Below are 26,118 nucleotides of genomic sequence, written 5' to 3' on the forward strand. Positions count from 1 at the left end.
TTGCCCCAAAGCTGGCTGGATCCTGAAGGCAACAGGAACCTCAGGAGGGTTAAAGGAGGCGTGTGCTGTGCCCGGACTTGCATTTCAGGGCGTTTGGAAAGGAGTTGAGAATCGCATGAAAGCCTGAGAAACTTGAAGCTGCTGTGCAGTCCAGGGCGAGGGGGTGTTCCCGGGGTGGAGGGAGGGAGTGCAGATTCAGCAACGTGGATGGAGGATAGTCAGGGGATATGGGGGTGGCGGACGTGGGAGGGGTGCAGAGGGGCGGAGGAAGGATGCCCCAGGTCCCCTCGAGGCTGCGGGCGGAGGGCTCGGGGACCGTCGGGGAGAGCCAGGCAGCCTGGTCAGGCAGGGAGCACAGCTTGTTAAGCCGCGTCCTGGAATATGAGCCTTGCCTCTTAGGGATTATATTATGTTAGACAATTTACAAAACAATTTGAGTATCCAGGTCACTGGGATAACGTTCATACCTCAGGACATCATTATAAGGACCACGTGAGATAACTGCCATGAGACATCCTCGCAAAATTGCAAAACGACGCTCGTGTCTTTCCTGAATTTATTGCTACCATCGTTGCTCGTGTGCAGCTGAGGACTCCGTCTGCCCAGAGCAAGGGCGTCCACAGCTCCCAGCTTAGTGCCCCTCGGAGCAGAGTGACACGTGTGTGCTATTCAACGGGGGAGCCAGTCCTTGTAACCTCTGCATCTGCTCTCCCCATCTTCCTTAGCAACAGAGCTCTGGCTTGATTCTGAGCACCATGGTACCCAAGGAATCATACTCTCCAGGCTCCCAGGAAGCTAGATGCAAACTCTGGCCGGTGAAAAAGAAGTAGAAGTGGGTTGAAACTTCCAGAGACACTCCCTAAAGGGAAAAGATATGACATTCATCATTATTTCATTCCCACTTCTGATCAGAACTCAGATGAGATGGCTGGGGTTCTTGCAGCAACCTTAGACTATGAGGAGATTTTTATCAAGGCAGAGACTTAGAAAAAGCCTGAGTTCCCCACCTCACAGTCCTGGACTCCCCTCCTCTGGGCTGATTTACGTGAGGAAATGAAAATTCTCCTATCCTGTTTTCCCCACCGTTTTTCAGGTCTTTGTAACTTACAGCCAACCCTAATCTGAAGTGATACAGATATCCTAATAAGCTGTCTTTGGATTTGTCTCTAATAGAAAGAGCTATGAAAGAGTAAGTGGGTATGTGTTCATAAAGAATGTCAAAATGATATCAATAAGCATAAAGTTGGAAGAAATGGGGGAATGACCAAATCGAACCTTTAAAAAATTCACTCCACTTACTTTGTCAGAATCTTCCTAGACGAAGTAGATATTTTGAAAATTTCCTCAGAAGAAAACAATGATGAAATTGTCTCACTGTTACTGTAAAAAATATCAATGTTCACTTTTCTTTTTTTTTAACCTACCTTTACTGTAAGACTGGTTATTGTAAAGATTTTTAATTCAGTTCCTTTAAAAAATATTTTAGAGCAAACCTGCTCAAGATAATTCTTAGGGAAGCAGGAAAAACGATGCCATTTCCCTGGATCTACTTGAAAAAAAAATTGGATGAATTTAACTTGCCTTCTTTTCCCACAAAATTCTTTTTGGACTAAGACAAAGTATGGGACATTTCTATGAAGTGTTTGATCTTACAGCAGGTGAGAAAGAAAGAAAGTTGTAAATAAAGTGCAAAGTGCACATCAGACTTTAGGGATGAAAGCTGTAAAAAACATTTTTTTCTTAAGCCAGCACTCACCAGGAACCTTTAAAGAAAACTTTCAAGGTAGCAAGTAAGGTGTAGTCATTTTCTAAAAAAACAAAACCAAAATCATCTTTATCTACCTGCTATAGATTGAATTGTGTCCCCCATAATTCATACGTGGGAGTGCTAACCCCCACTGGGACTGTATTTGGAGATCTGGCCTTTAAAGAGGTAATTAGGGTTAAGTGAGGTCATAAAGGTGGGGTCCTAATCCAATAGGACTGGTGCCCTTACAAGAAGAGGAAGAGACACGGGGAGGGGCTTGCACAGAAAAAGAGGCCACACAGGACACAGCAAGAAGGCGGCCATTGGCAAGCCAAAGAAAGAGGCCTCAGGAGAAACCAGCCCTGACCACACCTGGATCTTGGACCTCCGGCCTCAGAACTGTGAGACCTGAATTTCCCATATATGAGCCACCCAGTCTGTGGCATTCTGTTACGGCAGCTCTCGCTGACTTATCCAGCACCTTATATACCCTTTCATGTCACAGCTACAGTTGCAAAGGGGCCCTTTTTATTATTTTATTTTTATTTATTTATTTTTTGCGTTACGCGGGCCTCTCACTGTTGTGGCCTCTCCCGTTGCGGAGCACAGGCTCTGGACGCGCAGGCTCAGCGGCCATGGCTCACGGGCCCAGCCGCTCCGCGGCATGTGGGATCTTCCCGGACCGGGGCACGAACCTGCGTCCCCCGCATCGGCAGGCGGACTCTCAACCACTGCGCCACCAGGGAAGCCCAAAGGGGCCCTTTTAAAATCAATGTGGACAAGCTTCTGCAGCTGAGAAATGAACCATTTGCCACCTTGGGCAGATTTCCTACGTGATGTTGGTCTATTCCGTAGCCCAAGACCTCTGCACGAGGGTCCCTGTCCATCCCCTCCACCTCAGACTTCTGCATCCACGCTTGTTGGCAGCCAGTCACCCACTTCACAGGGGGCGCTGGAGCCGTCACCTGGGTCCCCAGGCTGACCATTCCACCTCTGTCAGCCTTTCCTCCTGTCACCCGAGAGAAGCTGCTTCTCTTCCAGGCTCAGACACTCGTGCACCTGTGCTTGGAGTCTGTCTACACCCGCATCCTGCCCTGAACCTCCTTCCACTGATCTGTCCTCATGGCTTGAACGTCGCCCTCAAAGGGCTCCTCCTTCTTCCTCTGCTGCCTCTCTCTCGCCTGCGAAGACAAGCTTCTGGAGAGATCTCTATCTATCCTCACTTTCCAGCTGCCTCTTACTTCTCAAACTCATCCAGTTTGGCCCCTGCCCTCGTCGCTACAAGGAAACAATTCTCGCTGGGGCCACCAGGAAGCTCCGTGGGACTGAACCCCTTGACGGGGCAGCCACTCCTCTGACCTGCAATTCTCCTTCCTCGGCGACACACGTATGAGGTCTGCACCCCCATCTCCGGGGCTGCTCCAAGTCCGTCACCTCCCGTCTGCCCGTGTTACATCTGGAGCTCCTAAGGCATCAGGTCCTGGGCCGTCTCCGCTTTGTCCTCTCTCTATGCCCACAGGTGGACCCATAGCGGACTCAGTGTTGGTTGTGTCCCTACAGCTCAGTCCTCTCCCCTGTCCTGTCACCAGGTGATTGCACAGGAACTTCAAATTCCAAGTGAGCCACCCTGAACCCGTGACCCCGCTTCCCCCGCCCCGGGAGCAACCTGCCCCTCCCCCCCATTAGGGGCCCCCAGGGGGTCCCACTCGCTCCAATGCCTTAGTCGCCGGACAGGGACCCAGGAGCCAGCCTCGGCACCTCCCCTTGTCCGCATATCCAAACCATCACCGAGTCCAAACGCTGTCCTCCTAAAAATTTATTAATTCCACTGACTCTCTTTCAATGCCACCAGCCCCAGGCTTCTGCAGCTGCCAGTGTCTTTGTCCTGGGCCCTCCTGTTGTCACCATCACAGGCAGTGACCCGGCCTCTTCCTGCTCTGCAGCCAGAAGGGGATTTTGGAAATGCAGCTGTAAGCACGCCACAGTCCCGCCAGCCTCTCCCCGAGCTCCCCCAGGATGCCTCACGGTGTCCCCGCGGCACTTAGAGCCACGTCCAAAGCCCCGGACTCACCCCAGGAGATGCCGCACAAACAGGACCTGCTCTGTCCTTCCCGTCCCACCAGTCTTGGCAATTTGGGCCCAAGACACAGGCAACTTTATTTCCCTCTCAGCTTTATTTACACGGCATTGGTTTTATGAGCTAGCAGCATTCAGTCTCTCATGTTGCAAATCGTTTGCTAGATTTTTGGCTTTGAAAACTGAAATAGCGCTGTTAGCAGCACCCTCACAGGAGCCCACAAGTAAGCCGCCTGAATTACTCCTGACGCCGCGGCCTCCTGAGTGAGGCGCTGTACTTGGTGAGCCCACCTGGCTGGACCGTGCCTTGGGTGAAGGGTGAGGGCAGTAGATCCAGCCCCAAAGCCGGCGACGTGTGAAACTGGGTTTTAGAAATAACCGCCTCCTCGAGACAGGAGAAAGCACACACCCCTTCGGGTGAGAGCACTGACATTTCAGGAAAGCGGCACAACAGGGCTTCCTTCTGAACTTCTGTGAGCTTTACTCAAAGCAGGCAACGGCAGGACGGGAGGGCTGATCGCCTCCGGTCCTAATTTTAGCCTCGGTGCCTTCAGTGCAGCTGAATAGGCACCTCTCTCATTAGTGAAACGCTTCTGTTCGCACAGTGATGCATTTATGTCGCTTTCATGTAGAACGTGGGCTGAGCAGAGCCAGCCGTCGTCCTGCTGTATCACGTGGTCCCCCCACTATTCCCCTCTCCACCTCCAGGCTGAACTTTGGCCCCACTGAGCGGGCAGCTGAAGGGCCCCAGAAGGGCAGAACCAGTGAAGGAGAGAGGACGGGTGGGCAAGCGGCTGCCTGTATCCCTGACTCGGAGCACGACCAGGTACGGGCAGGGCGCGATGGTGGGGATTTTCAATACCCTGTTTTCTCAGCCTCTTTCACTGAAATGTTCATGGGTGAGACCAGCTTCTCCCATCCTTCCCCCTGCCTATCCTCAACCAAGTGGTGCAGCAGGCATGCGAAAGGGGAGGGGAGCCGCAGGGGAGCCTGGCTGTGCTGAGGTCCCGGCACCAAGTAAGCACTGTCGTTCAAAGACGGCATCCTCGTGCCGGAGAGCAGACAAGGCAGCTGCTTCACATCGCTGCATCTTCCCTGCTCAGCCAACAGACTCATCCTCTAGGGGGCTGAATTTACCGCCCTGAGTCCCAAACGCATACCTGTCTGCTCTCACATCTCCCAGCAGGGAATAAGGGACCGTGTGCAGGGCTGGAAGTTCACTGGCCTTGCTCGTTAAGTAACACGGGACCTGAGGGAGGGCGCTGGATGGCACGGCCTCCTTCACCTCACGATGAGCCTTTGCTGTCTTGTGGCCAAGCAGCAGCTTTGAAGTCAACCAGCCTTGGGTTTGAATGTGAGCTCTGTCCCTTCACAGCGTTGTGACCTTCCCTCGGCGACGCTGAACCTTCCTGTCCTCTCTGTGATAACGAGAAAAATTCCCGCTCTGCCAATGACTGTTTGGAGACTCAAAGAGGCAAAGGATGAAAAGCAGCTTAAATGTTGCCTACCAAACCAGAAGTTACATGATACAGTTGAGGAAATTCGAGATAAAATTCTAAACTTCGATAACTTAGGATGTTTTTTATTTTAGTAGAGAGAAATTTTCCTTAAATTTCCTATACATTGTCAGCAAGACTCATTCATTCATTGCCTCAACAAGTATTTATTGGGCACCAGCTGTATGCCAAACAGTGCTCTCGGTACTTGATGTATGTGGAGTGAGCATTTAATGACCTGGCACTCTGGCAGGGGTGAAGGAGCCTGGATTTGTAGTGTTTGCCAACTACCATGGTGTAAATATCCCACCATGGCCAACTTCAATCCACCAACGACAGGAAGAGTTAGGAAGTGATGCCCACAAAGGGCTATGACTCCAGCAGAGAAAAAGGTGAATTGATAAAAGAAACTCCCCCATTCCATCCCACCCTCGGGAGCCTTCTTCCCAGCTTTGCCCCTTTGCCCCTTGGAGACAAATGGGAGCCAACATCCCTCCCCACCAAATCTCTCTAAAGGAAGCTTTCAGGGACAAAGCAATTTTTTTAAACGAGATTTTAAATTATTTCTATTATCACTGCATTGCTTGGTTTTGTTTTTCTTCATGAAGTATCAGATAACACTGGGTCCTGCCCCAACTGTCCTTACACAAGGAGGGCCAACGCTCATTTAAAAACAAAAACCCGGCAAAAAAAAAAAAAAAAAAAAGCAAGTCACAGTCCTTCCACACTGTGGATGACCTACTCTCTCCTCTCTGGTCTTTCTTAAGCAAAGGGACCCCCGGGCTGGAGGAGGAAGACCCTGCCTGGTTTCCTGCTCTGGGCACAGCTGGCCTGTGGACGAGCCGTCCTGGTTCTGGGTGGGTGGAAGGGAGCCTCCCGGTCCTTTTTCTTTCCCGGGAGCCTTTGCAGCTAACCTGCAAGTGTGTGACCCAACGCACCACCTCCCCCAGAAGAATCTCCCGGGTTCCAGGGTAGGTAAAGATGACACAGAAGGAGGCCGAGGATGGTAAAGTTTTACAGCTCCCAGGGCACAGCTCTCCGACTGTGCTAAATATTTCCTTTCCTGGACTTTCTTTTTTAATATGAAGCAGTGGAAACTGGGGGAGAAAATGAATAGGAAGACTTTTTGCCAGTCTGGGAATTTGCAGCTCTCCACGTTGGCCACGGTCCACTTTACGAAAATAGGCCTGGTCCCCGGAGGATGCAGGGTCAGGAGTAGGGGTGGTCCAGCACCTCGGGTGCAGGAGACCTCGTGAGGGGCCTTTCTAACTGGAGACACCTGAGCAAACATATTCTACCAGTGCGTGGCCCGAGGTCGCTGGCTGCCTGGATTTGTGACGGACGGGTGTCCCACTGGGATGAGCAGGTGCCACGCGACGTGCCATGGAGCTGTTCAGCCTCAACCGTTGGTGGCGCATCAGAGCCGGTGGACGTGCAAATCAAGGTGAGGAAACAATGCTTCACCAGTTGCAGACGTAACTTGCAGACTAAGGGACAGCAAGCAGCGCAATGTGTCCATTTCTGCCTCCAAAGTCCCCGGGGAATCCAGGACACTTCAAAGGCCCGACTTTCCCTGGAGGCACTTCCTGAGGACTCAGAGACCAAAGGTAACAGAGGCCTCTCTGCTGGGCCCGTTGATCCCCTGACGACCTCCATCCTCAGGCAGAGCCTGGGGCGGTGGAGGTGCCCGGCTGGGCCCCCTTCCTTGCTCTGTAACCTCCGGCCAGGGGCTTCATCTCTCTCTGCTCCCTCAGCTGTGAAGTAGAGTCACCCAAAGTGCTGACCTCGGAGACGAGTGAGGTTGCCGGATAGACCTCAGCGGACTCCTGACACCACAGGCTTGTTTGACTCTGTAGGACGTGCATCTTCGTTTTTCCTCAACTAGGATATTTTACAAGTCGGTAGAGACACAAGTTAATTTGTAGAAAAGTGTTAACTGTGCAAATAATCCTCCCCACAGAGATATGTACGGTGTCCCTCGGAAGGCAACTGATCATTGCCCTGCGATCGCGGACGCATTTGGCCAGTTTACACCCATTTGTAAACTCAAGTCAGCGTTCCTTCTCTGAAATCTATGTGTGGTCCCTGGAGTTCTCTTTTGAACCAGGTGTCTTGCTACCTTACTGTTTTCTTCGTTAATTAATACACTCAATAAAATTTTTGACACGTGTTGATCACGTTTGTATGAGAGCCAGGATCGGATTCTCGCTGAAAGTTTATCCTTTAACAACATCCTCATCACTTTTCACCTGAGCGTTCCTTCAGCAAACGCCGCTGCGTGATCAGTGTCCGCAGCACTTCGGCCGCGTGGAGGGCGGGATGCAGTGTGCAGATTGCACCGTTCGTCTCCCAGGGCCGTAGGCACAACTCTTCTCCCAAACACTTGGTACTGACCACGCTGTTCAGATCCAGGCGCGGTCGCTGGGCATATCCTCACAATCAGAAACGGCTCTTCTGGTTTTCGTTTCCAGAAGGTACAAAGCATTCCCGGATACACAGTACGTTTCATCATCGTTTCACTTTTCCTACCTTAGCCTATGTTTTTTCTAAGCAGAGTGCCCGTTTTTACAGGCTGCACTGAAGACGCTTCTCTACTAGAGAAAGGTTTTCTAAAAGGACCAGCTCCAGAGAACTTATCAAGAGCGTTACGTTGCTTTTCAATCAAAGAGTCATCCCAAGGGCTCACGCGTCCCTTACGATTTCAAATATGTAAGGTCAAAGAAAACACACGTTCCGGGACGCCCCGTGCCACTGGACTGTTACATCGCTCACTCCACTCAGATTCCACGGGTGAGATGAAGTTAGTCCCGAGTTGCCTCTGCCACCCAAGTTCGGGGGAAGCAGGGGTGCTGGGAGGGACACTGGCCTGAGGGTGAGGCTTTCCACCCTTTGCACTATAGTTCTCCTCTAAGTGTGTCTACCTGGTCAGTCATCATCTGGAAGCAATCCGCCGACCCGTCAGCTGCCAGACTTGAAGACCATGTAACGGAGGGGTGACCGGAGGGCCCTGGATGCCGGCTCTGCAGCCTGAGAAGGTTCGGGTGGGACCCTAAACACATCCTGACCTTTGGGGGACTGTAAATGCTCATCCTGGTGGGGTTATTTTAAATCAAAGGCTGGCATGCCACAGCTGCACAAGTAAGGTACGCCTAAGAAAATAAATACTAGTCAGGGGGCGATTTAAGGCAGTTAACTGCAGTGGGTGGGGACTGGAGGGCAGTAGCTTTTAACAAGTTTTATTTGAAAGACGAACTCGGCGTGGTTGTCACGACAGCTGTGTTTGTGGCAGAGGTTGTGTTGCTAACAGATGGGCACCTGGCAGCCTTTCCAAAGTCACGCAGACACTCCACAGAAGGAGCGAGCTAGCTGAGCCATCCCTGTGTTAGCCTCCCACAAGCCCGTCTCCCCCGTGTTAATAACCAGAAAATTTTAGGGCTGGTCTGGTCCAAACACTAGCAGGAATATTCAGCCGTTCCTCCCTCTACATCTCTGTGTGCCCTCTGAGAATTCAGGAGAAAAAGAAATAAAAGACCTTCTGCAGAGAGTCACTGCCTGAAAAAAAAAAAAAAGAAGACGAAAAAGAAAAGGTCATGTTTTGCCAAGAGCCCCATCTGCAAATACCCATTCCAGTCATCAAGCCACCGACCACGTTAGGATCCCGGTGGAAGGAAAACAAGGAGAGAACACCGCTGGTGGCAATTTGGGGTCCAGGAAAGCCAGCCACAGAAGACAACTTACATCCCACCCTTGGCTTGGGAGATCAGTTTTGGAGAACTGCTTTGTACTTCAAAACAAAACAAAAACCCCCGTGGAAAGGAGCTCAATGTTTCACATGCAGGCACCAAGCTGGCTTTTTAGGAAGCAAAACTTCTTGAACTTCAACTTGGACTTTAAAAGAGAGCATTATGACACTTGGAGACAAACAGCCAAAGAGTCAGACGGCGGCGGGGGAAACAGAGGGGACCAGCCAGGAGGGGGCTCTGGGGGCTCCCAGACGGACGCCGCCCTCAGACCCTCTCCCTGTAGCCCAGACATGCGCTCCATCTCTTAACACCAGTAACTGACCCCTGGCCTCCTTGCAGAACCGCCCCCCCGGGGCAGACCTTCCCTTACCCTCTATTATTGCAGAAGGAAACCTGCCACGGAACACTGGGTATACGTTCTCAATGAATCTCTGCGGGTTGATAATAATCGTTCTTTCTTCTTTTTCCTTTTTAAATAGTTTTGTGTAATTTGTAGAATGACAATACAAGACATTGGAACAAATGACTTTTCAAATAGTTCCCAAGTACTCTGCCTACACGGTCAAAGACTAAATCGATGCTCCCAAAGAATTTGGTAAATTTAACTGTTTCTCAAGATGAAACTTGTAAAGATTTTCTCCTTTAGCACAGTGAGGTGACGTCCTGGGCCAGCCAACCTGCAAGTAACGAGATTTCCTGGGAAAACTATCAACGAGTGTTGTTCTTAAATCAATCATAAAAGAAAAATTAGTCTAGCATAAAGGAGGGGAAATCAATTACTCTAACTCCACATATGGTTTAAAGTATTCTTAAATATTTGCCGACAGAAATGAAGACTGAGTGATGGTGAGTGAACTTTGTAGCCATGCGGTCTGTGCGGGTAGTTTACCTGCCGCATGGCTACCTCTTGACCATGCTCAGGGTTAAGAAAACACGAGACACAGGACCGGGGCCAGGGGGGAGTTGAGGGACTTGGAGGCCTCTGATGCCGACAGGAGAACGGCTGCGCCCTAAATTGATTTACATTTTGTTAAAAGTCTGCTCCACGTACAGCATCTCTGGGAGCCCGGGCTGGGGGACCGGAGGGCTCCCGCGTGGCCACCTGTTCCCAGGACCGAGTCACCTTCTCTAGGTACGTGTCCTGCCCCCGCTTGTCCTCCCTTTGGTCTCTGCTGTCGATAAAGCTCTGTACTTTCTGGAACCATGTGCTTCAGGGCTCTGCACTGTGCCCTACACCCTGCCTGTGCTTTGCAGCGTCTTTTTATCAAGCAATCCTCAGCTTGTGTCAGCTCGGGCATGCCACCTCTTCCCTGCAGGGCCCCGGACTTACGTACAGCCCTACTAAACACTGGTTTTTACCCGGGGCCCCGTGTTCCCCCAGGGATCCATCGGCAGATGTCACTTCAGTATGACAGGCAGCCTTTGTCATCCTCTGTGACTTATTAATTCTTATATGTATTTAAAACATCGTCCTGTGAAGGGTCCTGAGGCTTCACAGGATCGGGGGAGAAGTCCAGGCATTAAGTGGGGGCAGAGAGGCAGGGCAGCAAAGTGAGCGGACGGGATGCCTTGCCCTCAGCGGCCCCGAAGGGAGGTGGTGAGGAAGGAGCACGGTGTCTGCAAGGAAGTCGAAGCTTCCTGTCCCCGTCCCATCACAGGCCACTTTTCTCAACACGCCTCTAAGGACAAGCCCCTCCGTTGGCCCCAGATGATACTCTCGGCCACGTGGAGTTCGGGCGGGAGGACCCTGGCCCAGGGGGCAGGGAAGCAGGTGCTGCTCCTCGGGAGAAGGGCCAGGGTCTCTCTTCACTTTGTTCTCTCCCCGCCATCTCCCCGTGTGTGCGTGTGTGTGTCCAGGCTGAGCCGACCCCACAAGGAAGCAGGAAGCCTGGCTGGCCTTCACTTTCACTTTGACTTGGTTCTGTCCCTCCCGGAGCTGAGATCCCTGGCAGGTGGAGCCCCTCCTGGAGGCCCAGAGGAAGGGGCCTGGGGAGTGCTGCCCTTTTCCCACTGCACCCTCCACCCCAGCCCAGAGGGACGCTCACAGGTCTTCTATGCCACTTTCATGTCCGCTTTGGGCCAAATCCGTCCTGCCCTCTGCTCCCCTGCAGTTCTTCTCGGGGCACATCTCCTCCAGCCTGTCTCTATGGTGACTGGAAAGACAGCACACAAGGTCCCCAGGTGCTGTGGACAGAGTAGCCCGGGCACGGCTCTCCTTCAGCGTGACTGTCCGAGACAGTTCTCCACGGAGTTCTGCCCGGCCTGCTGGAACTTGTAGTGACGTTTCACAGCAGAGCTGTTATTCATGTGAAAACTTAAATTTCTTTGCCTTCTTCAGGGACCTGGTTGGATGGGGTGTCTGATCAGAGAGAATCAGCATCCAATGTCTCAGGGTAAATTTGGCACCATGGTTTCTCACCTTTATGTGCATCTGGTTCAGGATGATCTCCTTCCCTATTGTTGAGAATTGATCATTAAACTGATCTAGTAACTAATACCAAATAAGAAGATGAACTAAAAATAACATATACCACATAAAGTCAATGTGATTGTAAATCAAAACAAGAGTTTTCACAGATGAGACGATGCTGATATGGGAAAAAAGAAGTGATATCCCAAGCACCAGAACAGGATTACGCAGAGCTACGGCTGAGCTTGGGCACTGCCTTTCAACTGGAAATCAAAGAACAAGTGGAGGTGAAACACAAGGTGAGGACCCGTCCATTATAAACCAGTCTCTGATTGAGAACTGAATTTATAGCTAGCGTGGGGTTTAAAGAAAAATACCCAGACAGTAGAAAAGACTCGGGTGAGTTGTATAAAACCTACCCCTACCCCAAAGTCTACGGAAAGACTAAACACGCAGGACAAGATAAGGAAACATTGACAGCTGAAGACCCACGAGAAGGAGGCAGAGAAGGTATCTAACGGTGTCAAGACATGAGCCAGACCAGAGAGCACAGAACAGATCCTACAAGCCTGTGTGTTCAGGCTCGTTCTGCCCAAAGCAAGCGAGCACTTTTATTTTTTTAACCAACCAAAAATTACTCTTCCTCCTTATCTTTTGCTTACACAGTGCTAAAGTATTTGTTAAAGGCTGAGGAGTTTCTAAGGACTCACCTACCGCCAGTTATAAGAACTTCTGTGGAAAATGCCCCTTCATAGGTGGGCAGGGAGGGAAAAACCATCACTGAACCAACACTTTAATACACTTGTTAATAAAAGAAACAGGTTTCTAGGCTGGTAAACGATGCTCACATCTTTGTGCCTTAAGGATGCCTTTTGAGAATCTGAGTCTGTGCTGGGAGAGGAGAGGAGAGGGGCCCCATGGGGGAGAATGTGGACCCCCAGAGCTGCATTTGTTCTGCATTCCCGTCACCCACTCGTCCCCAGATGCCAACCAGGACACATCACACAAGAGCTCTTCTAGCTCAGTAAGTAACTTCACCTCTCTAAGCCTCAACATAGTGCAAATCTGTAAAAGCAAAACAAAAAAGACTGCCTAGGACAAAGCTTATAATCCTAGGTGAGTTTTGGGTTGCCTGTTCCAATTTCCTTCGCCTTGGAAATGTCCTCATCTCAACTCGCTTGGGTTCGAAGCTAAAACGACATCATCCCACTTGTTGCCTGAGGTGCCCCTGGGCGGTCTTCAGGTCTGGGGGCTCTCGGTCCCTTTAAGCCTGGGGACGGGGTCCCTTTCCCTCCTTTGAGCTCCACCCCGCTGCCCACACATGCCTCCCAGTTCCTCTCATGTCCCCCTGGCCCCTGGCTCTCTGGGCGCTGATGGCCCAACCGGAATCTTCTGGACCTCACGCCCCTGGGGGCTGACTTTAGTGCCCCGCCCTTTACTCCTGCTGAGATCACACTGGCTGGGATCTTTGCCAAGGCTTCTCTTCTTCACGTTTTGTGAAGGCGGGTGCTGCTTCTCAGTGGCTCAGCTTAATTTCTGAGCTATTCTCAGTGCGGTCGTGTAGTTTTGAAGTCAGTGCAGTCATCTTAGAAGACGTGGCACATAAACTCATTCATCCAACCAACACCGTGACTGCCCACTATGGACCAGACTCTACACCAGGACAGGGATACCATCCCTGCCTCCCAAAGGCCCGCTGATGAATTGGAAAGACAGGTTTTAAAAATGAAAGAAAGAAAACCTACAGAGGCAGCAGAGCCTGTGCTCTCAGCCCACGGCTGCGGATTCGAGTCTCCTGGGAGCTTTCCAGAGAACCAGAGAGCGCGCCCTACCTCAGTCTGGGAGGTCAGAGTCCCTGGTCCCGAGAGCCTCCCACGCCTCTGACCGGCAGCCACATACAGAACCTCAGCAAAGGCACAAAATCGGGGCAGAAGTGGGGAACCAGGGCCACAAAACCTCTAAACGCCTGCTGGATGCCACTCGAAATAGAGATGCAAATTTAGGGAAAGTGTCTGAATCATTCACCAACAAGTCTTTGTAAATTCACTTATTTAATAGTTCGAGCATTGTCTTTTGTCTGTATTTATTTGAATGATCATCAAAGTGATCGATTCAATTCAGTAGCTGATTTCGAACTATTTTTTTTAAACTTACCAAGTAACATAGATTAGGAACCTCCTCACTCTGGTGTTTATCTAACATCTAATTCACTAGAAAGCCTTCTATATAGAGCCATGATCTGATATCTACAATGCCAGCTTCCCATTCTACATAAACGTAACTGCACAAACCAGCAAATCCAGCATAACTTATTGAGAGCTACCGCTGCTTAAATGTTATCCATTACATTTACGCAGAATTCTTCATAGGCCCACTGTGTGTTGCAAATTTAAAAGATTTTTTTCTCTATTTGTATGCGGATTTGACATCTTTTCCCCAAACAAGGATTCCTTTTATGCCAATTTTATAACCATTTAATACACTATTTCTATCATATTTAATGAAAACAATTACACCTACCAGCCCAAAACAATAGAGTGAAATGTGTAGTAAAAAGCCTGAACTGATGTCTAAAATCAGTCTGAAATAAAAAAACATGAATGTCCTGTATCTAAAACTTGTTAGATTAGCAGAAGATTTTCAAATCTAATTTAACGCAGATGCGTAACCATGTTATGAATCTCCCAGAGAAAGGTGAGCATGAGTGCATCTGTGAACTTAAGGACTCCCAGTAAATTCATTTTCGCGGAAGGTCATCTTTTTCTCCTGCACGTGGAAACCTGCCCATGTACATTAAAGCGAGGAAATGTACTCGGGACCCACAGAGTGATGCTTATCTCTCAGTTTGGGTAAGGAGTGTATTTTCTCTGCATCTTGGGTGATGGGTCTTGGTGAGATGGATCTGGGCCCCTTTTACCTGGTTTCCATTGTGTGAAAAGCCAAAGTTACTGAAGGGTGAACACACAGAAGCTTTACATCAGTGCAATGCAAACTCTTTATTATCTGCGTTGTAGACCGACTTGTGCCTAGAAGCATTCTTATTCCTTTAATTCTTGCTCCACCAGGCTCTCACATCCCCACTCTGTAGACTGTGCCAGAGCCTGACTTGCCTCCCAAAATGACCAATCAAGGTATTTTTCTTAAAAAAAGAAAAATGAGTCTTTCTGACTCATGCATATATAAATATGAATGCATAAATGCTTTTAGTATTATACATGTAACTTTAGTGAGGTATATGTAAAATTTTAGATTCATATAATTTTTAACTATGTATATAATGTTAAAAAATTTTTAATGAGCCATTATCAGCCTAATTCTCCCCCCCATTTATGGGTAGAGAAATGTGTATATGCTCAGGAACGTATGCAGAATGTAATCCAGACCTGGGAATTATTGCTTTTACCATCTTCAAAGATGTGAATTTTCATGGGAGTTCTCAGCAAAGAAAAATTAGAAATACAGACTCAGCCAAACTTTCCATATGGTGACTCCTGTCATGTACACGATCTAACTTAAACCAACAAAGATTTTACTCTGATGATGAAGTGCCCACAGAACCTTGACTCATGGGTTCACTAATGCTGTCCTGTGGGCCTCAGTGTTGATTAGGTATTCAGCAAAAACAGGCTGGAGAGAAAGTCTGCAGGTATGGAAGATTTTAGCAAACCAAAAACACTTTTTAAAAAGAAAACTGACATGGAAACACCTTTATAGAACTTTCTTTTGATCTCAGGGGAGGAACAAAATATTTATCTTTTATAAAAAGACATGAACAGCCAACCAATTTGCTAGAGGATAGGTGAGTTCCCAGTAAAATCTAGCCCTTTTGGTACCACTTAGAGATCAAAGGTGATCCAAAATGGGCTCTGTTTTATGTGTATTTTTATTTAAAGTAAGTGTTTAAACTATGCCTATCAGACTAACAGGCAGTAACCCAGTATCTCCTGCTCTTGGGACAACAGAGATTTTGATGCTTCCAGCAGCTTTTACCCGTATTTTAAGAGACTCCGGTGTGTCCAATAATTGTGCGCTGTGTGTAATGCATTCCCTGACACACGCTACACAACATGAGGGTTAACAACGCAGCCTGTCAAGCAATATAACATAATTTCACATGATTTTATCCAGAGAGAAATACAAATGTATCAAATTGCTTTTTAGGAAAATGAAAACATAAAGTAAAATAAACATGACGATATGGTCTCAATATTCTCAAAGGCCTGAAAAGAACCCTCTTGGGAAACAAATCTGAAGCTCGGAGGTTTCTGGACATCTCAACTCCACCCAGAGAACTAACCAGGCTATTTGGAAAAACAGAGCAGCAGAAAGGAGGCTCCCCTCCACCCAGCCCAGCGCCGGCTGGGAACTGTTGAAATTTCCCCACCTCGGCAGGCCTGTTTCTGTAAAGGTCAGCGATCAGACTGCTGGCTGTGAACACACAGGGGGAAGTGCTGAGCCCTGAGAACCAGCTAGAACTCGCAGACACACACTCACACCCAGGTCCCTGGGCCCGCTCTGCTGGCAGCGTCTCCCCCCAGCCCTACTCTGTCTGCTTCTTGAACCCTGGGTTTGGCTTTTCCAAACAGAAAGCAAACTGCCACACGTGTTCTTGGATGTTCTGACACTGTTTTTGAGTGAATAACTGTTAAGAAATGAGTAAGCATTTTCTTTTTCTCCGCAAGATTTTCATTAGTTCCCCCATGGCCTCCACGCACACACGCACACACATTCAGTCTCACACACGTGCACACACTCGCGCACACATTCAGTCTCTCACACATACACACGCACACACAGATACACGCACACATGCGCACACATACACGCACACATACACTCATGCACATACACACGCGCACACACACACACATACAGGCACACACACGCTCACACACACACATACACGCACACGCAGGAGACGTGCTTTCCTCTGCTGCATGGAAGCAGCTACAATCCACACGCACCTCTTCTGTCTCCGTGTTCAGGCCCTCCCGGGCCACCCCTTCTGGCTACTTTTTGTCTCTTCCACTCCTTCTAACAGCTGGTAGGCCCCGAGATCTCTGCCATTTCAGTGGCTCAAGCTGTCTACTAGGTAGCGTTCAGACTGGAGGGAAGGCCTCACCAGGAATTTATTTCCCCTTTGGGGTCTAAATTTTGTGAGTTGGACCCAGGACTGATGTATTTTCTAAGTCAGGCCAATGGCACTGGAGCGTTGACACAGGGCTTTCTGTAGCTCCAGAGAAGCTGTTAAGAAAAAAAAAAAAGTTGCCTGTTGAATTGGTCTTGATCTGGAACAAGATTTGGATTCTACTCTGACACCTGCGGGGAACACGCTGACACAAAAGTGAACCTTAAACACACTGAGGTAGTAAACCCACCGTGATTGTTTTCACAGCCACCGTGACTCTGTGTGCCCGTGTTCCCGTTTGGGCAGTGGCCTTGGCTTTACAGAGTAATGCAAGTTCGTGGCCAAGTTCACCACTCAGCTCCCTCACTCTCCCTGACCTCAAATTGGTCACTCACTGTTTACACCTGTTAAGTCACTCTCAGCCGAAGGGGCTCCACAGGGTGTATTTCCTGGATCGGGGAGGACCAGCTTACAAGGCGACCTCTCCCAGGGCATCCACACCCCCACGAGAAGCTCAGAATTTCCCCAACGAGCCCACATGGCTTCAAACCGCCGCCTGTGGCTTGACTTTTCTTTCTCAGTAAACGTGGAAAAACTGAAGTACACACAGCACATTAGGGTATTTGAAGTCGGGAAGCTGACTTGTTTATAGATGTTTGAAGTTTTATGGACTTTCCCGGTATCATCGAAGGCACCGAATTGAGTTTCACCAGAAACATCAATTATCAGTAGCAGGAAAGTTCACCATCTGTAGCCCGATACTTTAACTGCTTCGTAAATATTACAGTCTTTTTTTTATCCGTCGAAAGTTGGTAACTGATATAACACTTTCAATGAGCTCTGAAGTTTCTTTATAAAAGAACACAATCTCAGACCTGCATATTGAGTTCCACCCCACTGAAGTAAAGAGATAACACTATTTTGAGTGAAAATAGCTTTTTTTTTTCCCCCACGAAGTAGCTACAATGTTATAAACTTTGGAATGCTTCCTCCTAAGCCCTGGCTCTGTCCCAGGCCCATTTTACAGGTGGGGCAGGTAAGACAGCCACAGTGCTCATGCCAAGGTACTAAGGTACGTGAGCGAACCCGTCTGTGGATGGGGCGTGAAAGGCACCCCTCCAACAAACCGAGTAGAAAAAAGTGTCCCCTGGATATTCTAGTGTAAGCTATTCCTCCCCAATGAGACTGCCTCTTGCCGCGGCCCAAAGCTGACGAGTGCGCCCAGTAAAACCTGGTGACCCCAAAGTCAGGCGCTTTGGCAAGGGCGTCACCTGAACAGCCAAAGGCAGTGACGACAGTCACAGGGAAACAGCTCTGGCCAGGAGACGTGGGTGTTATAACACGGCTCAGAGCGTGGATCAATCAGGTCTGCGTCTAAGCCAGTCTGCAGCTCACTCCTGTATCACCCGGAGGACACTGCCTTACCTCTAGGCCTGCACCTGCTCACACATGAAATCAACATGTTACCTCTCACAATTAATGAGTCCCTAAATGCGAAGGCCGCGGCACCGTGGCTGCACACCTGTGTCACTCCTCTGTGGTCTCCCAGGCTGTCCTGGTTCAGGTGGCATGAAGCAGAGATTCTGCCTTTAACTATAGCCCCAACACATGTATGACCTTAAAAATCATCCCGTTACACTTCAATTTCTTTACCTTTACCTCCTGGGAATATCGAAATAATCATTAGTGAAAACATTAGCAAAAAAAAAAAAAAATCCTATGTCACTGCGTTATGCTTGAAAATAATTCTGTATCTCTGAAGTTTTAATGTGAGTAAAAAGCATTAGAAAATGGGTTGACTCCCCCTTTTCAACCAGGGTGAAAAGGTAATAGGAATTTTTCAGGAAGGAACAGCCAGGCTGAGGGAGGCCAGGGGGGTGGTTTCTTAAGACAAAAACAACCCTGCTCAGGCAACTCACTGCTACACCGCAGAAAAGCTCCCACCAAAACAGCTGAGAGGTACTGGTGATGGTCTGGGTGTGTTTTGTGCCGACTTTGTAAGGGTTTTTATAGGATTCCTTCATGGCTGCTGGAAATGGTCCCTGGTAACAACAGCAAGATCTGAAAGGGCCACACATGCTGTAAAGGATGCTCCAGACGCATGGCCGGAAGGCCCGGCTGGCTTAGCATTTTACACCAGGCATCTTCATTTCGGAGTAGGAGTGGTCAGAGGTCTCCAAAATTGCTGACTCACAATCAAGGAGAATGAAAGAGACTTAAATTGTCCCTTCTTTCTTATTATGATTTCATAGGAACTTAAAAAGAAAGATTCCTTTTGTTTGCTATTCCTACCCTGATCGTTCCACAGACTTGAGATGGGGCTGCTTATCCGAGGCTTCTCCCATCAGAGAGCAATTAAGCACCTTCCCCTGTCTCTCTCCTCCCCCCCCCCCACCCCCGGAGATCGGAGAGGACAGGCTGGAATCGAGATAAGAGAGGCTGGCCTCCGAGCCAAGACAGGGTCCCCGAGGCAACTGGAGAGCCTTGCGCGGTGTCAGCGCGTTTACAGAATGACACCCACGTTGAATCCGCGTCTCTGGTGGCCCAGATAAAGTCCCAGGACCACCTTCTGGGCCCTCCCCAGCTCTGAGGAGTCCAAAAGTTGGAAATCTGTAACTGCCTCACTGATAAAATCCACCAGCTTATTAATTTAAACTGTCACTAGAAATAAATGATGCTCCTTTCTAGAGGTCACTGTCAGCATTAGGTTATATTGTTGAGATATTCCAGCATCATACTGACAGGCTTTGGAAGACGCTCTGTCTGGAACTTAATTAATTTTTTTGCTTTCAACAAACTTTTTTGAATACTCACATGTGTTAAGCAGAGCACTAACATGGAAGCAACCTAAGTGTCCATCGACAGATGAACAGATAAAGATGTAGCACACATATACAATGGAATATTATTCAGCCATAAAAAGAAACGAAATTGAGTTATTTGTAGTGAGGTGGGTGGACCTAGAATCTGTCATACAGAGTGAAGTAAGTCAGAAAGAGAGACACAAATACAGTATGCTAACACATATATATGGAATCTAAAAAAAAAAGGTTCTGAAGAACCTAGGGGCAGGACAGGAATAAAGACGCAGACGTAGAGAATGGACTTGAGGACACGGGGAGGGGGAAGGGTAAGCTGGGACGAAGTGAGAGAGTGGCATGGACATATACACACTACCAAATGTAAAAGAGATAGCTAGTGGGAAGCAGCCGCATAGCACAGGGAGATCAGCTCGGTGCTTTGTGACCACCTAGAGGGGTGGGATGGGGGGGTGGGAGGGAGATGCAAGAGGGAGGTGATATGGGGATATATGTATACGTAGAGCTGATTCACTTTACTATACAGCAGAAACTAACACACCTTTATAAAGCAATTATACTCCAATAAAGATGTTAAAAAAAAAACCCATTAGAGATGGAGAGAAAAAATGAGGATAACCATGATTAAATAGTGACACTTTGGGGGCCATGACAGAGAAAGAATCTTTTAAAAACCTTTCTCAGAGGCCCACAGTATTGGTTATAGAACTTAAAATACACAAAACAACATGTCATGAAGCAAAGGGGTGCATGAATCCCAAAGCAGGAAGCACTTGACTCCCTGTGGGTTCAGGCAGGACTTGACATCAGAAGTGACCTGTGACTGTATCCATTTTCAGACAGAGAAAGAATTACTGTGATATTGTGATCTATAAGAAAGACATACACTTGGCCACAGTCATGCCTCGGGCGCTGGAATGCCTTCTCGACGATGTCTACAGGGCTAACCCGTTCCCATCCCAAATGAGTTCCACTCCACTGTACTCACAGCCCACCTCCAGCCCCTTCACCTGTTCTGTGTTTTCCTTTTTTTCTATACCACTTTTTGCCAACTACAAACTACACAGTGTATTTTTCTGTTTTGTTTCTTGTCAATCTTCCATCATTAAAATACGAACATAAGCGCCTTTACTAGTTTGTTTGTCAGTGCATCCCTCATGATTGAAACAAGGGCTTGGCACATACAGATTACTCGATTAGCGTTTGCCAAATGAATAAACGAAGTATTAGTGCCCCATGCGTACACGAATCCATTAAAGGCTGGTCTGTTGAGTCCAAATGTTGAGCTCAAGTCCTCCTCTGTCAAGATATTTGTCAACGTATTTAAAGAGTTCTGTGTCTCAGTTTCCTTTTCTGTAGAAGAGGGATGATTATTGTATCTGCCTTATAGAATTATTGTGAGGATTAAAAGAGTTAATAAATTTAAAGCAATTAAAATTCTGACCAGAACACAGTAAATGGTCAGTAACTACTAGCCATTTCCTCCCCTTATTCCTCTGAAAAGCTATTTACAGGGCTATGTCTACCCTCAAGTCCACCTCCTCCGTATTTTCAGTGGGTGAACTTGCCCCGAACAACAGAAACAAATACAGAGTAACAGGCAAGAACTCTTTACCCCCTCCATTAAAATGAATCTATGAAGGGGGGAAGGGGGGTGGGATGACTTGGGAGACTGGGATTGACACATATACACTGTTCATACTATGTATACAATAGATGACTAACGAGAGCCTACTGCAGAGCACAGGGAACTCTACTCAGTGCTCTGTGGTGACCTAAATGGGAAGGACATCCAAAAAAGAAGGGACATATGAATACGTATAACTGATTCACTTTGAAACTAACACAACATTGTAAAGAAGCAACTATACTCCAATAAAAAAGTCAAAATTTAATAAAAATTTTAAAATAAAATTTTAAAAATTAATAAAATGAATCTATGCATTTGCACTGGCCTTTGCTCCTTCTCTTTTGTCTCGGCCCCTCCTTGCAGGGCCCCTGCCATCACTGGTCCTCTGCTACGGCCCCTGTCCCCTCCTCAAGGGCAATGCTCCATTACCTACTCCTCCTTTATCTTCTACTTTTCCACGTCCACTGAGTTTCCTTCTAGAACATACACACACACACACACACACACACACACACACACACTCACAGCATTCTCACACATTGGCTCCAAAAGCAAATTTAAAAGCTACTTTCTTCAAATTCAAATCCTTTCTAAATTCCTTTCTCTCCTCCTCTCCCTTTTTCACAGTGAGGCTTCTTGACGCGATAGACTATATCCGAGATCCACCCCATCCCATGTTATTTACAACTACACCTGTGTTCCTTCCTCAACTCCAAGGCCATAGCTCTCTTCAGGGCCCCTAATGGCCTCTGTGTTTCCCAGCCCAGTGGTCAGTTTCCTCTTCTCTGACTTATGTTTCTGTCTGTGACAACATCAATCACTCCCTCATCCACCTTCTGTGACACCAACTTTTCCTGATTCTCTTCTGAGCCCCACGACTCATCCAGCTAGACCACGTCACCAATCTGTCATCTTCCTCCCTTAAATATCCATTATTCTCCAGGTCTTTGCCTTTGGTTCTTCTCACCTGACACCTGACTCTTCCTCTGAACCGACTGCACCACTCGGCATCTCCTGGATTTTGGCTCCTTATGTCTGGAAGAAAAGCCCAACTTCCATTAAATTAATCGAATAGAAAATTCATTAGGTTTCAAAGTGGACCCATCACTAAAATGTTTTCCTCTTTCAATCTTCTTTATTTTATTGCAAGATGCTACCCTCCATCCACTCGCCCACAGCAGAAACTTGGCAGGCCTCCCGGACCCTCCTTCTCATTTAACCTCATGTCAAGTTACCAAGTCCTACAGATTCTCCGTCCTTAATATCCACTCACATCCGAGCCATCCTCTCCGTCCCCAAAGCCATTACCTTAATCCAGCCCTCATCACCGCTTGCCCAGCTTTCCTGCGACGGCCCCTAACTGGTCTTGCTGCCTGCAGCCTGGCACGAGTCCAAGCACGACCTCACAGTTGCCAATGTGTTCTTTCTAAAATGCGGATCTGATCATGTCATTTTCCTGCTTAAATTCCTTCAGCGCTCCCATAGCTTCCAGGATAAAGCGGAGCTTCTTTAGCTTAACACACGAGATGATGCCTGCATGCATTCGACCCCGCCTCCTCTCATTACCCCCCATGCACCCTTGCTGTCAGCGCTACACCCCTCTCTGTCTTCCGTGACCGATATTCACTGATCTCAACCCTACACCAGCTTCATTCAGGTGTCTCTCACACGCTCTCACATTAAATTCTTGCCGCGGCACTTCAAGACTATCAGGTTATGCCCCACATTTTGTCGTGAATAAATTGACGTTTTGAGAAGTTGTGTAGTTTGCCTAAGTTCAAACAGCTCAAAAGTGACAACACCCCGCCTTTCCTTCTCCAAAGCCCCTGCTTCCAGAAAGGATGCTGCAGCTGCTCGTGTGTTAACGGCTGGCTTACCTTTTCTCTCCAGCACAGGGTCTGGCACACAGCAGCTTATTGATAAGAGATTAATGAGTAGCTTTGGTTTTGGGAAATTCTGGCTCTGAGGTAGGGTGACATGTTGCATATAAAGCCTCAGAGCTCCAGCAGACACTCTAAGTCAAGGGGGAATGAGACTCTTGACTGGGAGCTGAGGCCGCGGCAGGGCCAGCGTCATGGCAGTGCCGGATGGAGGGAGAGGCCACGGAGGCAGGGCTGGGCCATGGGGGAGAACAACGCGGGGGGTACTCGGCAGAGGTGGGACAGGGACGGAGAGTTAGAGGCTGAGCCCAGAAGCACGTCTGTGTGAACAGTGGGCACTGTCGGGGGCTCAGCCCCGCTCTGTCCTGGGCCAGGGTTACGTCCTGTGGCTGAGCAGCTGAGTCAGCACACCCAGCGTCCTCTGCAAGGGGACCCCTCCCCTCACTCGTCCCTGGGAGGGGCTGCCACCTACACCCCATGGCAGAGGGAGGACAGAACTATGATCTCACCTTCCCAATTACTGTAGAGCCCATCAAGGGAGACAGGGAGGGCATAATGTTATTTACGTAAACATTGAGAACATGAAATACAAAAGATGGAGGTCACAGGAAGGATCAGGATTCCAGTTTCTTGCCCATTTTCTTTGCTTTAATTTCATTTTTATTTTATACTGGGCTACAGTTGATTTACAGTGTATTAGTTTCAGGTATACAGCAAAGTGATTCAATTATACATATATATTCTTTTTCAGATTATTTTCCGTTATAGGTTACTACAGAGTATTGAGTAGAGTTCCCGGTGCTATACAGTAGGTCCTTATTGGTGATCTATTTTTTTTTTTTTTTTTTTTTTTTTTGCGGTATGCGGGCCTCTCACTATTGTGGCCTCTCCCGTTGCAGAGCACAGGCTCCGGACATGCAGGCTCAGCGGCCATGGCTCACAGGCCCAGCCGCTCCGCGGCACGTGGGATCTTCCCGAACCGGGACACGAACCCGTGTCCCCAGCATCGGCAGGCGGACTCTCAACCACTGCGCCACCAGGGAAGCCCTATCTATTTTATATATAGTAGTGGGCACATGTTAATCCCAAACTCCTAATTTATCCCTCCCCCCCTTCCCCCTTTGGTAACCATAAATTTGTTTGCTACATCTGTGAGTCTGTTTCTGTTTTGTAAATAAGTTCATTTGTATCACTGTTTCAGATTCCAGATACAAGCAATATCATAAGGTATTTGTCTTTCTCTGTCTGACTTACTTCACCTAGCATGATAATCTCTAGGTCCGTCCATGTTCCTGCAAATGGCATTATTTCATTCCTTTTTATGGCTGGGTAGTATTCCATTGTATATATACCACATCTTTATCCATTCATCTGTCGATGGACATTTAAGATGCTTCTATGTCTTGGCTATTGTAAATAGTCCTGCTTTGAACATTGCACACTTTCTTTTTGAACTCTCTTTCTTGGAAGGCAAAGGGCATACCGGGCTTAAAATCCTAAACATTTGCTTTAACAGGTTTGCTTCTGGCGAGACAACCGCACAGAACTTCTGGAACATGCCGGAAAACACACAGGCCTCCCCGGCCTTCACCTCAGTGGTCTTCTCTCCTCTTTCTCACTCTCAAACTTGTGAGTTGTTTTCGCTGTGTGTTCAGGCCCCGCGTGTGCTCTCTGTCAGAAAGCTGCACTTTTGTGGGAAATTCTCCCCCTTCTTTGACACCAAACGTTACTCCCTCTGAAGGGATGGGGAGGGGTCATGGGGGTGAGTGGGTGTGAGTCACCCTCCAGGGGAATATCTTATGAGGTTTGGGAGCCCAACCTGCCCAAGAGGAGAGAGGCTTTCCTCTTAGAGGTGACAGTTTTCTCACACACTGTTCTTGTTTGAATCAGGTAATGGAAAGCCATGAGCAAGACAATCATTCCAGCCTTTAACAAAAGTAAAAAGTGCATGAGTTTTAGAAAATGAGAAAAAGAGCTGAAAGCCTTTCCAGCACCGCCTGGCTCTCTGCCAGTGTCCTTGAAGGCCCAGAAGGGTCCCTGTGGATGGACCCTGCCCAGCAGTGGACTCAGCCAGCAACAGGATCATGGGGTTTCTGGCTACATTCAGTGCCAGGATTCCATGCAGCTGCAGTTTTTCCTGAGTCACCTCCCTCTGTCTTTGCCAGAATGAGCAACACAGCAGAACCTCGGACATCCCAGGATTTGCAGAGGATGCAGCCCTGTTCCAACTTTGAATTCAGGTGACTTTTGCTTTTTCTGCACAGAGAGCGAGAGAAAGAGAGAGCGCCAGTCATGTGGCCTGTTTCCTTTCTCAGTCTGCACCTTGCTTATTGGTTGGATGTGAGTGATTTGTTTGTCTTTTCCTTTTCAAATCTAGGAGTCATCAATGTGACAGGCTGACAGCCCTGGAGACAACGATTCTGTGTTCACTTGGGCTGTGGGCTCCTGCAGGAATACACACACGCACACACGCACATGCACACGCACACACAGGCAGCCATTCACAAAGAGTCACCTCGGGATTAGGGGGTCCTCTCAGCACCCCCAGCTGGGGGCACATCAGAGACGGAAGTGCCAGCAGAGACATTGGTTCCAGGAGGACAGCTGCTCCTCCAGAAGCCAGATTTCTTTCTTATTCTTTCACGGATAATTATTTTGACAATCTTCTCACTGGTCAGTTTTCGTTTATTCCTCTTCTCTGACTTGACTGCACTGTTCCCCAAGCTGTAGGATCCAAGAGGCTGTTTGCCAAGCCCCTAACCCGCCATAGGCCATCGGTGCCGCGTGGTGCTCACACCCGTCACGGTTCTCGAGTCCCCACCACCGACCCGCTCCCTTCACCGCTGTTTTGGGAAGCTCCCCCTCCCATATGCTGCTTTACAAGAAGACAAGAATGTATTGCTCCCTATAAGACTCAGACACACACACACACATCTGCAGGCTCTACTGACCTGAGTATCTTGCTAATGGGACTAAGGTCACGCATTTAATCCGTGTGTCCCCAAACAAGGCCCTGAGGCCCACGGGCCCAGGCTGTTTGTACCTTTAAGCCCCCGACGATCCTCAGTGTAGATTCTTACTCATCACAGTGTCCCTCTCAATTTCTCAGGAAATGCTTGCTGACTTGATTATGACCAGCGTGGAGCAAGGAGGACTCACCACAGACACAACCTCAGGCCTGGAAAAAAG

The sequence above is a fragment of the Delphinapterus leucas genome, chromosome 18, assembly GCF_059928025.1.
Source record: "Delphinapterus leucas isolate spDelLeu-1000000601 "Yukka" chromosome 18, BTC_Dleu_Yukka2, whole genome shotgun sequence".
In the NCBI taxonomy this organism is placed as follows: domain Eukaryota; kingdom Metazoa; phylum Chordata; class Mammalia; order Artiodactyla; family Monodontidae; genus Delphinapterus; species Delphinapterus leucas.